Raw genomic sequence first — 12,113 nt, forward strand, 5'->3', positions numbered from 1 at the left:
CGTGCTCCCGTTCAGTTGTCGTCGGTTTTTCCCAAAGTGCCTTGTCCGGGAGTCAGACCCACGGAGCTCTGGGGAACGTGAAAGCCCTGTCGGTCCTGCGGCTTCCCTGGGTGTGACTCCCGAGCCACTCACATCGCCACTGCTCTCGCCCCAGTTCACCCTTCTAAGTGCATCTCTCCGTGGTGAAAAAATTCTCACTCTCAGGAGTCTGAGTTTAACAGGGGCGTCCTCTGGCCACAGGTACTCAAAACTGCTGCCCGAGAGAATGAAATCACTCTGCACGTGGCTGTCCAGGAAGGAGTGGTACTGTTCTTGGTCATATCCTAAAACTACTGTTCTTAAAATTTGTACACAAAAGGAAATTCCCCCACAGGCGTTTTGGTGTAATTTGTGTCTTTAGCAATGAAGGCTGCGTCATTTGCTTTGCTTGGGAGGCCCTGTCCAAGGTTCTGACGCGTGAAGCTTTGCTGGGGCAGGTCTGTCCCTGTTACGCGCCTGGATGTGCATTTGGCCCTGCTTTGCCTCCCACATGCACATCAGGAAGGCGTCACAGGCTTTAATGGGAAAGGTGCTGAGCAGGAAGAGGTTTCTGAACAGAAACAGGCAGAAGGCCCATGCTGGCTGCCTTGGGAAGGGCTCACGTAGAGCGTTCTGGGACATGGCAAACCTGTGGGGGGACAGGGTAGCAGGAAATCTTGAGGGCCCCGCATATTTGACGGAGATGCGTGATATTGGGAGTGGTGTGGATGAAACAAATGTGTAGTAAGGAACTTTGCTCTTCACCTTTTCTGAGTCATGCGCTATTGTGGGCTAAGTTGTGTCTCCCCCAAAGTTTACATATTAAAATCTTAATCCCCGGTACCTCAGAACATGACCTTATCTGGAAATAGGGTCGGTGCAAATGTCGTCGGTTGCAATGAGGTCAGTAGGTGGACCCTAACCCAAATCTGACTGACACCCTTCTGGAAGGGGAAGTTTGGAGCCAGGCAGACACGGTGGGTAGTGACGCGAGGATACTGGTGGAGACAGGTGACTGTACAAGGAGCGGGGCCTCACCAGAAAGCAGCCCTGCCGACCCCTTGAGAAGTGGATGTGTGGGGTCCTCAGCCCTCGCACCTGGCACTTGCTGTGGCACCCAGCAGACGAACACAGGCCCCATCTCCTGAGCTAAGATCCAGCTCCTGGTCTCTTCTGGGAAGTCCGTGTACCTTCTGGCTTCTCCCCCAGCTGCCTTTGGATCTCTGACCTCCGACTCACACCTTTCCTCAGGCGCTCGCTCTTTGCCTTCCTGCCCTGCCCCAGAAAAGCTCAGCTTTCCATTTGAGTGGGGAAAAGTGTTTCTGGAAGGCTCTGCCCTTACCCTTAAGTGACAGGAACAGGAAAAACCAGTGAAGTTCTCTGGGGAGCAGAATACTGTCCTGACCAGGTTGCCGCAGCCACCCTGTTGTAGTGGGAGCTGATCTCTGAGAGCATTTTAAAGCAGACACACGCGGAGTCCTGTGCTCTGGAAGGAAAGAGAAGTTGCAGATGAGCCGGCTGGGCCAGGCCTGGAGTCTCCCTGGCACCCTTTGACACTGAATAGGAGTCCATGCGGGCCTTGGAAAGGTAGGAATGGGGAAGTCTGCCTTTTCTTTCAAGTCACAAGCTCTGTTCTGTCACCAGAAAGAGGCAGCAACCACTTGATCTTAACACAACCTCACATCTGGCTGGTGACGAACTGAAGCCCCTGTTCTGGGACCCAGAGGGGAGAACCATGGATAATCCACTTACATGCTGGGTCTCGAGAAAACTCTCAAGTTCGTTTTTTATTTGGTACGGGACTCCCGGTTCTGTCTTCTCTTCAATTACTGCAAACCCTGAAATTCACCTAGACTCTGCAGCCATCAAGAGAAGGTACTAGTGACACACGGTTACTGGATGGAAAGGAACCTTTCCCCTTGCACACACTTTTACAAATGGAATGTGGACATGTCCTGTATTTCATCTCTCCAGCGGCCCATGCGTGATGCGTGTAACCTCTGGGTAACGTCCACATGTGTGCACGTCTGCTTGTTGGCAGAGATGTGGGGCGGAAAGGGTGAGTCCCCCTTTCCCCTGCAGTTACCATTCTGCTTCAGATGGCACCTTGGCGCTTGTGCTGCACATGCCGAATGCACTTGGAGGGTCAAGGTGGATTGAAATGAAAAAGGCACCTGCTGTGGTAGCCTCCCGGGGAGCCCAATGGGACGGAGACCAGAGCAAGGTAACTGGGTTGCAGGAGGAGCGTCTGGTTTTCTGCCTGTCCGCCCTGGCTGTAGAGATGTCAGACGGGAAGGGAGTTTGGAGGTGGATAAACGGCCTGCACTCTGAATCACTCTCTCGATCATAACCTGGAATGCACAAGAGGGAGGATGGAGACTCTAACATGTCTGCCCCGTGCAAAGTCTGGGGCACAAGCAGCCACACTGCGAGCTGACCGTCGGGCTGGAGTCGGGCCATCAATCCACTGTGCATGGAGCCTTAGAAAGGAATTGTATCTTTTGTTTTGCACAGTTTTCAGCCAACCTGAATTCGGCCATGGGGTAGGAAGATGTGTCCTAGGAAATGGCACTAATGGCAGACAGGCACCTGAGGGCCCTATTTCAGTTCTGTTGTGAAGGATAATTACTATTTCAGGGAAGACCCTGTACTGTAACTGTAACTACAAGATGTGAAAATACCAACTAATTTTCCAACAGTCCTACTTGCAAAGTGTTGTTGCAGAGATGGCAGTACCTGGGAAGTTCAGGCCTGTTGGTATTCTCTGTTGGCCCCTGTAGCCCTGCAGAGGGAGTGGTAGTTCAGGCCAAATCAAGGGAGATTATAGTTATTTGCAAGAGTGACTAGGGATCACTTATGTCTGTCCACAAAAGAGTAAATAACGTACCATCTAATTACATGCAAAAATTGTCTAGTGCTATTGAGTAGTAACTCAAGTCTGAGAATCCTTGGAGGAGTCTAAGTTTCAGTTGAGGGGATAAGTTTTATTAAAAAAAAAAAACAAAAACAGGAGGAAGATGACAGAGCAGGAAGCATGAGGAAACTCTCCCACCTCGACAGTAGTTACACTGGTCATAATCCGTCTGAGTGACTATTTCAGAGCTCTGGAGTCTGTTGAAGGCTAAAACTTCCAGGGGAAGGCTTGGAGAGTAAATTGGGATTAATCTTGGTCAGTTTCAGCTAAATTTCAATTTAGCCCTGGAGCAGCTACCTGTCTCCTGCCTTCAGTCCCTGGCAGGCAGGGACATCCAGGGACTTTCCAGACTATGTTCTGGAAATATTTGCATTTGGCTTGTGCAGGCCAGCGTGGATAAAAACGGCCCTGTCTTTCAAATCCTGGGGCTATGAGTTCTAATGCCTGATTGCTTTTTCTGATTACAATCGTACAGACAAATGGGTGGGTGGCCATTGATGTTGCACCTCCCCCTCTGGCTTAAGTGACTTACATGGGATTTAAAGGGTCAGTACCCTACCTTTACTCCCTTCATTTGTCACCTTTCACCTTTTGGGAGACAGGTATTAAAGACTAGAAAATTCAAAAACAACTAGTTATATGAGGAAAATATATTATACCTCAGGGTGATCCTTGGTGCAGAGACAGTCTACCACAGTTAAAAAAACCAAAAACTATAACCAAAAAAAATTACAAGACCCAGGAAATTAGGGGAAAGGAGAATATGATTTTTAGAATTACCACATTATTAAATTCATATGTCCAGTGTACAACAACAACAAAAATCACAAGACATACAAAGAAACAGGAGAGTATGGGCCATTCAAAGGAAAATAAAAAGATAAGTCAACAGAAAGCATCCTTGAAAAAGACCCAATGGTAGATCTATTAGCTAAAGAATTTAAAGCAACTTTCTTTAAAATGCTTAAAGAATTAAAGGAAGATGAGGAAAAAAGTCAGGAAAATGATGTGTGAACAAAGTGAAACTTTCAATAAAGAGAAAACTTAAAAAGAAATTCTGGAGCTGAAAAGTACAATAACTGCAACAAATATTTTTACTATAGGGATTCAAAGGCAGATCTGAGCAGTCAAAAGAACAAATCAGTGAGCCTGAAGATAGGACAATGAAAATTATTGAATCTGAGGAACAGAAGGGAAAGCACTTGAGAAAGAGTGAACAGAGGCCAAGGGATGTGTAGGATACCAGTAAGCAGACCAAAATACGCATTGTGGGAATCTCAGTAGAAGACAGAAAGGGGCAAAGAAAATATCTGAAGAAATAAATAATGGCTTAACACTCCCTAAATTTGATGAAAGACACAAAAATAAATATAAAAGAAGGCCAATAAAGTCCTAAGTAAGATGAACCTAAAGAATACACGTCAAGAAACACTATAATCTTTCATAAGCCAAACCCAAAGAGTGAATCTTGAAAGCAGCAAGAAAGACGCGAATTGTTGCATGCAAGGGATCCCCAGTAAGAACATTGGCAGATTTCTCATCAGAAACTTTAGGGGCCAGAAGATCCTGGGTCCCTGTATTCAAAGTACTGAATGAAAACAACTGTCAACCAAGAATTCCATCTGCAAAATTGTTCTTCAAAAGTGAGGGAGAGATCAGGACATTCCCAGATAAACAAAGGCTGAGGGGTTCATAACCTGTAGCTGTGCTAAAGGGAACCCTACAAGGTAAAATGAGAGTAGACAGAAGACACTAGACAGTAACCCAAAGCTGTATGGAGAAGTAAAGATCTCAGAAAAGGTAACACATGGGCAATGTAAAAGCTAGTATTCTTGTAACAATGGTTTATAACCATACTTTTTGTTTTCTACTTTATATAGGAGACTAATACCTTTAAAGCAAAAACCCCAGTTACTAGTGTAAAAGCTAGTATTAATAAAAAGCAGTCATTGGTATTACTATAACTTTGGTTTGTAACTCCAAATCTTCTTTTCTACTTAATTTAGGCAACTAATGCATTTAAAAATATTAATTTATTTTTTGGAGCATGTAATGTATAAAGATTTAATTTTGTGACATCAGCAACTGAAAAGGGTAGGAACAGAGCTATAAAGGAGTGGAGTTTTTATATGCTGCTGATACTAAGCTACTATAAATTTAATTAGAATGCTGTAATTTTAGGATGTTAAAAGTAATCTCCATGGTACCACAAAAAAGCTATACAATATGCACAAAAGGAAATGGAGAAATTTAAGTTTTTCACTATAAAAAATCAACTAAATTGAAAAGAAGACAGGAATGTGAGAAATGAAAAAAAAGCTATAGGTCATATAGGAGACAAATAGCATAATGACAGAAGGATGTTCCTCCTTATCGGCAATTGCTTTAAAAGTAAACGTATTAAACTCTCCAATCGAAAGGCAGAGAATAGCAGAATGGATAAAACACATGCTCCGACTATATGATGTTTGCAAGAGACTCCCTGTTTGCAAGATACAAACAGGTTGAAAGAGAAAAGGTGCAAAGTGATATTCCATGCATGTAGTAAACGAAAGAGAGTAAAGGTGCCTATGTTAGTTTCAGAAAAATAGCCTCTAAATAAAAAATTTACAAGAGACAAGAAAGAACATTGTATACTCATAAAAGGTTCAATAAAACAAGAAGATGCAGCAATTATAAACATGCACCTCATGACAGACCATCAAAATACATGAAGCAAAGCCTGACAGAATTGAAGGGAGAAACGATTCAACAATAATTGTTGGAGACTTGAATACTGCACTCAAAATAATGGCTAGAACAACCACACAGAAGGTTAAGTAAGGAAACAGGGGACTTAAACACACTGTAAACCAACTAGCTTTAACAGACATTCACTGAACACTTAACAGCAGCACACACATTCTTCTTAAGTGTACCTGGGACGTTTTCCAGGATAGGCCATATGTTTGACCACGAGTTAAGTCTCAATAGATTTTAAAAGGTAGGGATTAGACAGAGTAGCTTTTCCAATGAAGCCAATCAATAGCAAAATCAGGAAAATTCTCAATATTGTGGGAATTAAACAATACATTTTAAACAACCAATAGACCAAAGAACAAATCACAAGGGAAATCAGAAAATACTTAGAGATGAATGAAAACAAAACCTCAACTTACTAAAACTTATGGGACACAGTGAAAGTAGTGTAAAGGGGAAATTTGTAGCTATAAATTGCAATATTAAAAAAAGGGAAAAATCTCAAATCAACAAGCTAACTTTATAACTTAGGGAACTAGATAAAAGACAGCAAACTAAACTTAAAGCTAGCAGAAAAAAAAGGAAATTGCAAAGATTAGAGCAGAGGTAAGTGAAACAGAATAGAAAAACAATAGAGAAGATCAGTGAAACCAAAAGTTTGTTGTTTAAAAAGATCATCAAAATGGACAGACCTCTTGCCAGATAGACGAAGGAAAGAGAGAAGACTCAAATTACCAGAGTCAGAAATGAAGATGAGTTTCTGATTCTTCAGAAGTGAAAAAAATCAAGACAATAATATGAAGAACTACATGCCAAGATACTGGGTAACCTAGATGAAATGGACAAATTCCTATAAACACAAAACATACCATGGTTAAATTTCAAAGAAATAGAAAATCTGAATAGACTTTTAAGTACTAAGGAGTTTGAATCAGTAAAAATCCCCCACTAAAGAAAAGCCCTCAACCTGACAACTTCAGTGGTAAGTCTGCCAAGAATTTAAAAAAACACTAATGCTAGTCCTTCTCAAACTTTCCCCCAAAAAATTGAAGAGGAGGGAATACTTCCTAACTTATTCTGTGAGGCCGTCATAATCCTAATACCAGAGCCAAACCTACTACAGGGAAAGAACGCTATAAACCAGTACCCCTATGAACCCTGATGCAAAAATGCTCGACACAATGCTGGCAAACTGAGTTCTACAGCATGTACTGGGTTCTACTCCTGGAAGGCAAGAATGGTTCAACATAGGAAACTGGAGCAGTGTGTCGTAGCTCATCAACAGAATGATGGGGAAAAAATCACAAGGCCATCTCAATTGATGCAGAAAAAGCATTTGACAAAATTCAACACCATTTCATGATAAAAACACTCAACAGAATACAGCTGACTCTTGAACAACACAGGTTTGAGCTGCCTGGGTCCACATATATGCAGGTATTTGGACAAATACAGTATAATACTGTTAATGTAGTTCTCTTCCTTGTGATTTTCTTAATAACACTTTCTTTTCTCTAGCTTACTTCATTTTAAAAATACAGGGTGAAATATACAAACTGTGTGTTGATTGACTGTTGATGTTATTAGTAAGGTTTTGGGTCAACAATAGGCCATTAGTGAAGTTTTTGGCTGAGTCAGTAGTTCTTAGATTTTCAGCTGTGGGGTTGGTGCCCCAGCCCCCATGTTTTTCAAGAGTCATCTGCCTCTACACAATAATGTAAGTGGAAAAGTCCACAGCAAACATGGTACTCAATGGTGAAAAGCTGAAAGATTTTCCTTTAAGATCAGGAGCAAGGCAGGGATGCCCATTTCTATCACTTCTGTCTGCTATTGCACTAGAGCAGTTAAGCAAAAAGGGAAATAAAATGCGTCCAAATTGAAAAAGAAGTTAAATTACCTGGTTTGCAGAGGATATGATCTTATATGTAGCAGACCCCTCTCTCACACAATAAAAGGCTGTTAGATCTAATAAATGAGTTCAACAAAGTAGTTGGATATAAAAAACATACAAAATTTAGTTTCATTTCTATACATAAGCAATGAACAATCTGAAAAGGAAGTTTAAAAAGCAATTCCATTTACAGTAGCATCGTAAAGAATAAAATACTTAAGAATTAGCTTAATCAAGGAGGTGAAGACTTGTGCAATGAAAACTATAAAACATTGCTGAAAGAAATTAAAGGAGACTTAAATAAATGAATATGTACCTCACATTCATGAATTGGAGACAGTATTATTAAAATGTCAGTTACCCAAAGTGATCTACAGATTCAGTCTAATTCCTATCAATCCCAATGATATTTTTTGCAGATATGGAAAAATTTAGCCTAAAATTCATATGAAATCTCAAGGTACTCTGAGTAACTAAACAGTCCTAAAGAAGAGGACTGAGACTTGAGGACTCCTGCTTGCTGATTTCAAACGTTTGCATTAATCGAGACAGTTGTAATATTGGCATAAAGATAGACGTATCACAGAACCAATGGAACAGAGTAGGGAGCCCCAAAGTACACCTTCACATGTATGGTGAAATAATTTTGGACAATGGTGCCGAGAACATTCAATGGGGGAAAGGACAGACTTTTCAACAAATGAAATCTGACAACTCCCCACATGCAGAAGAATGGAACCACAGCTTTATTTCGTGCCAAGCGAGAATCAGACTGACTGGTCAGGGCCGTCTCTTGCAAAGAGGCGACCCTTCCCGGCCTCAGGTAGTTTAGTGGGGCTCTACACAGGTGGCCAATGAGATTCGGTACACAGAGATTAAAAGATTTTATTCATTTATTTGACAGAGATCACAAGCAGGCAGGGAGGCAGGCAGAGATGGGGGGGCGAAGCAGGCTCCCCGCCGAGCAGAAAACCCAATGTGGGGCTCAATCCCAGGACCCTGAGATCATGACCTGAGCCGAGGGCAGAGGCTTCACCCACTGAGTCCCCCAGGCGCGCCGACCATTTTGCAGTTTTGAAAGAAAATATATACTGTAACCTTATCTCAACACACTTTTGTTCTTTGTTCAGCTGCTTTTCTGAAAATGCTCAAAGTGCCTTCGCCACTGACGGTGGGAGAACCAGCGTGGTGGGGACCAGAGTCTTTCCCGCAGGACGGGCCCTCAGCCCTGTGGGCCCTGGTGACTTGCCACAAGTCCTGAAGCAGGACAGGGCTGTCCCTGGAGCGGGGCTCCCGGGCTGTCCCCAGGCTGTCTAGGCTCATCACTCAGCCTCCTATTCTGACTGAGAACTTGGGGGCCCTTTGGTCCTGTGTGTGGAGGTCACAGCCAGCCTGAGCATGACGGGGGTCTGGGAGGGAGTTGCCTGCCATGGGGCTCACCTTGGACTGGCAGGAACCACCTGGGTAGCTTGAGACTGTCCCCTCCCAGGGCCTTCAGCAGAGGGTCTCTGCGGGTCTGGGAGCACCAGGGATGGGCACCTTCCCTCCTGCTCATCACTCCCACCCCGCCCCCCGTGGAGGGCAAGAGAGGAGCTGCGTTCTTTTCGGCCCCTAGCCCTGTGGCTGGGCCCTGTGGTCCCACACCCTCTGTCCCTCCCCGCTCCCAGGGAGAGGGGACCCGTGGGAGTGGGGCTGCAGCCGCACCTCCCTTGGCAGGTGCCAGGCTCTACCTGGGGTTTGGGGCAAAGGCCTCTCCATGGTGCCATCTTGTGGCGACTCTCTGGTATTGCGACCTCCGGCCAGTCGTGCCTCCCAGAGTGGTGGGGAGAACTAATTCTCCCTGAGCTGTGGGACCGCGGGGTAGAAATAGAAGGGGCAGGAGCTCCTGTGCTGGCTGAGGCGGGCAGGCGGGATGCTTCATGGCGGCAAAGGGGCGGCTGGCAAACCCGGAGCAGCGGCCGGGGGGGACGGGTTAGGGCAGCACCAGATCCTGCCTTGGAAGAAGGACGTGACTTAGGAAGCGTCCTGCCACGAGGGGCCACAGCGTCCCGTCTCCGCACGGCTGTCAGGCCACGATTCCGGCTTCACAAGCTCCGAGTGACTGGGTATTGTGAACACCGTTGTGGCAGTCATAGGGTTTGGAGGAATCACCCAGCAAGCCATGATGTTGCTTCGAGACACAAGAGACTGTATCTGATGAAAATTACACTTGAATTTTAGTTCCAAGGTCCTGATCCACCAGAGTCAGAAAAGCACAGCCTGCGTCTAACTCTTTGCAGGCACCCATCCCAGGAGCTGGGGTGTCGGGGCCTCAGGGACGTACCTCAGTGCCCCGGATTTTGTGACCCGTGTCCCCTGTTCTGCTGGGACCCACTTCTGCCTCACTGTGGAGGAGGGTGGCTCCCCTGGGCTCCCCTGGGCGGTTCTGCTGGAGATGCCGGGCCAAGCTTTCTGGGAGTGCGTGGGGGAGAGGACGGCGGGCGCCCTGGGCCTTCCTCAGCTGATGGCCACAGCCTCTGGGCTCTGGGATGTCTGCGGGAGTTTCAGACTCCGGATTGGGGGCGGAAGGAGCCTCGGGGTGAGGGAGGCACTGAGAGCTGTGGGGGGTTTCTGAGCGGTCTCTGCTCCTCCGTCCAAACCAGGGGGCATAACCGGGGCTCCTCTTAGGGACACCATCTCCCGTCCTTCCCAGGGGCCCGGTGGGGGTGGGCAGACAGAAGTAGCATGGTCCGGTGGCTCCAGGTGACTTTCTCCCGCCTGGTGCCTGGCGGGGCAGGGTTTCTGTGCCATTCCAGAGGGAGGACGGAAGGTAGAGACAGGTCGAGTGTTTAGCCCGAGGCCACACACCTGGGAAGTCACAGAAAGAGTGTCCAGATCTGTGCCCAGATCCCAATCCCTCTTTCTGCCTTAATGGAAAAAAGCCACTCTCTAAATTCCACGCAGGGGGTCGCACTGGCTGGTGGGGCAGGGTGGAGAGAGAGACGGGTCCCGGGGCGTCTGAGGCGGCTTGGGAGCGTGGAGAGGAGGCGGGGCAGAGGTCCCTTTCGCAGGGTCCCTGGGCTGGAGGAGGGACTCGGGAAGCCGTGGGACGGAGGCTGGTAAGGGAAGCACCGGCGGGTTCTCGGGCTCAGCTCCCTTCGTGGTAGTTTCCAGAGTGCATCAGTCTGTGCTTCCGTAGCGTCTCCCGTGGTGGGGTCCGTGATGGGGTCCGGAGTCCCATCGGCCGCAGGACGGGTGCACCTCGGCTGCCGGGTGGGTGCTGGGCCGTTCTCGTCCCCACACGGGTGCTTCCTGGGACTCTACCGGGTGTGTGTCCCTGACCTGGCAGCAGCAGCAGGAGTGCTGTCGGTGCAGCTGACCCTCCCCGCGTGGTGCCCGACGCGTGGCGGCGCCGCGCTTCCCTCCCGTCCCGCGGGCTGACATGCCGCCCGGCGAGTTGGCTTTGCCGTTTTCTTCAGCCGCGGATTCCAGGGTGAGGCTGGCCTTGTTTTGTGGAGCGTAGGTTCTCCTTCCGCTTCCCCGGCCCCCAGCCCTCCGTGGTGCTGGGATGGGCCCTGAGGAGCTTGTGGCCCCCAGATGGCCCCCCCGTGACCCCTTCCCTCCCCGTGGGGTACCCCAGCCCCTTAGTCAAAGGTCAGCCTGGTCCGCACAGCCTCCCCTTCTAGGGTGTGGTCCCTGGTCGCCTGCCAGCCCGGTGTGGCATTGCTCCTGGGAGGCCTCCCCAGCCCTGCCCCGGCCCTGGTGGTCCCCGTTAGCCTCCGCGATGCCTCAGCGGCGGGCGTCTTTCTCCCCTGCCCGTCCCGCGGGGCTGTGAAGGGCGGGAACCCTGCCCTGGGCCGGGCGCCTGAGTCCGCTCCTGCCCCCAGCCCATTCCTGGGGCCCGGCTCGGAGCGGCATTGGCCTCAGCAGTGTGTGTCCCAGTGGGAAGTGTCAGAAGGTCCCTTGTCCTTTGGCGGGATCGGCTGTGTATCCCCATTACAGTGATTTTAAGCTCGAGGAAGAGCTGGAGGGGGGTGTCCCGTGGGGGTCCCTTCCCAGAGCCAGACCACCTTCCCGCGGGGCCCCCACAGTCAGGGGCCCAGGAGAGCGACGCCGGCCCAGAGATCAGAGCCAGGAGGGCTTTCCAGACCCGGCTTTCAGGCCTGGCTGCAGCACGAGTTTGAGGATCAGCCAGAAGAGCGAGCGTTTCTCCAGAAACCGGAAGTGCGGCCGCGGGAGGGACGGGGTGGAGAGGGTCCTGCCAGGAGCTGTGCTCCGCGGCCAGAAGTTAGGGTAGCAGGCGACGGATTGGGACACTTGGAATAAGTATTGTTTCTGCGTCTTTTGCCTTCTAGTTGGCACTTTCCCGTCTGAGTTCGGGAGTGCGACAGCTGCGTGGAAACTCACAAGAGGAGGGAACAGCTCGTCCGTAGTGAGAAGAGGTTCGCACGCACCCGCTGGGTGTTCCTCGAGGGAGGGGCAGGCCGATGGCACAGACGGGTGAGGGGGACCGTGCATCGCGCCCGGCAGTTTTCCAGCTGCCTTTCCTCCTCTCCTTTCTCCCCCTCCTTT

At 48.5% G+C, this 12,113-nt stretch overlaps 1 protein-coding gene across 3 annotated transcripts in view; it reads left to right on the forward strand.

The window, feature by feature from the left end:
* PTPRN2 (protein tyrosine phosphatase receptor type N2) overlaps positions 1-12,113 on the forward strand; it is a 684,967-nt gene that overhangs the window by 133,395 nt on the left and 539,459 nt on the right. The window lies entirely within an intron of this gene.

The sequence above is a fragment of the Mustela nivalis genome (genome assembly GCF_964662115.1).
Source record: "Mustela nivalis genome assembly, chromosome: 12".
Classification (NCBI taxonomy): domain Eukaryota; kingdom Metazoa; phylum Chordata; class Mammalia; order Carnivora; family Mustelidae; genus Mustela; species Mustela nivalis.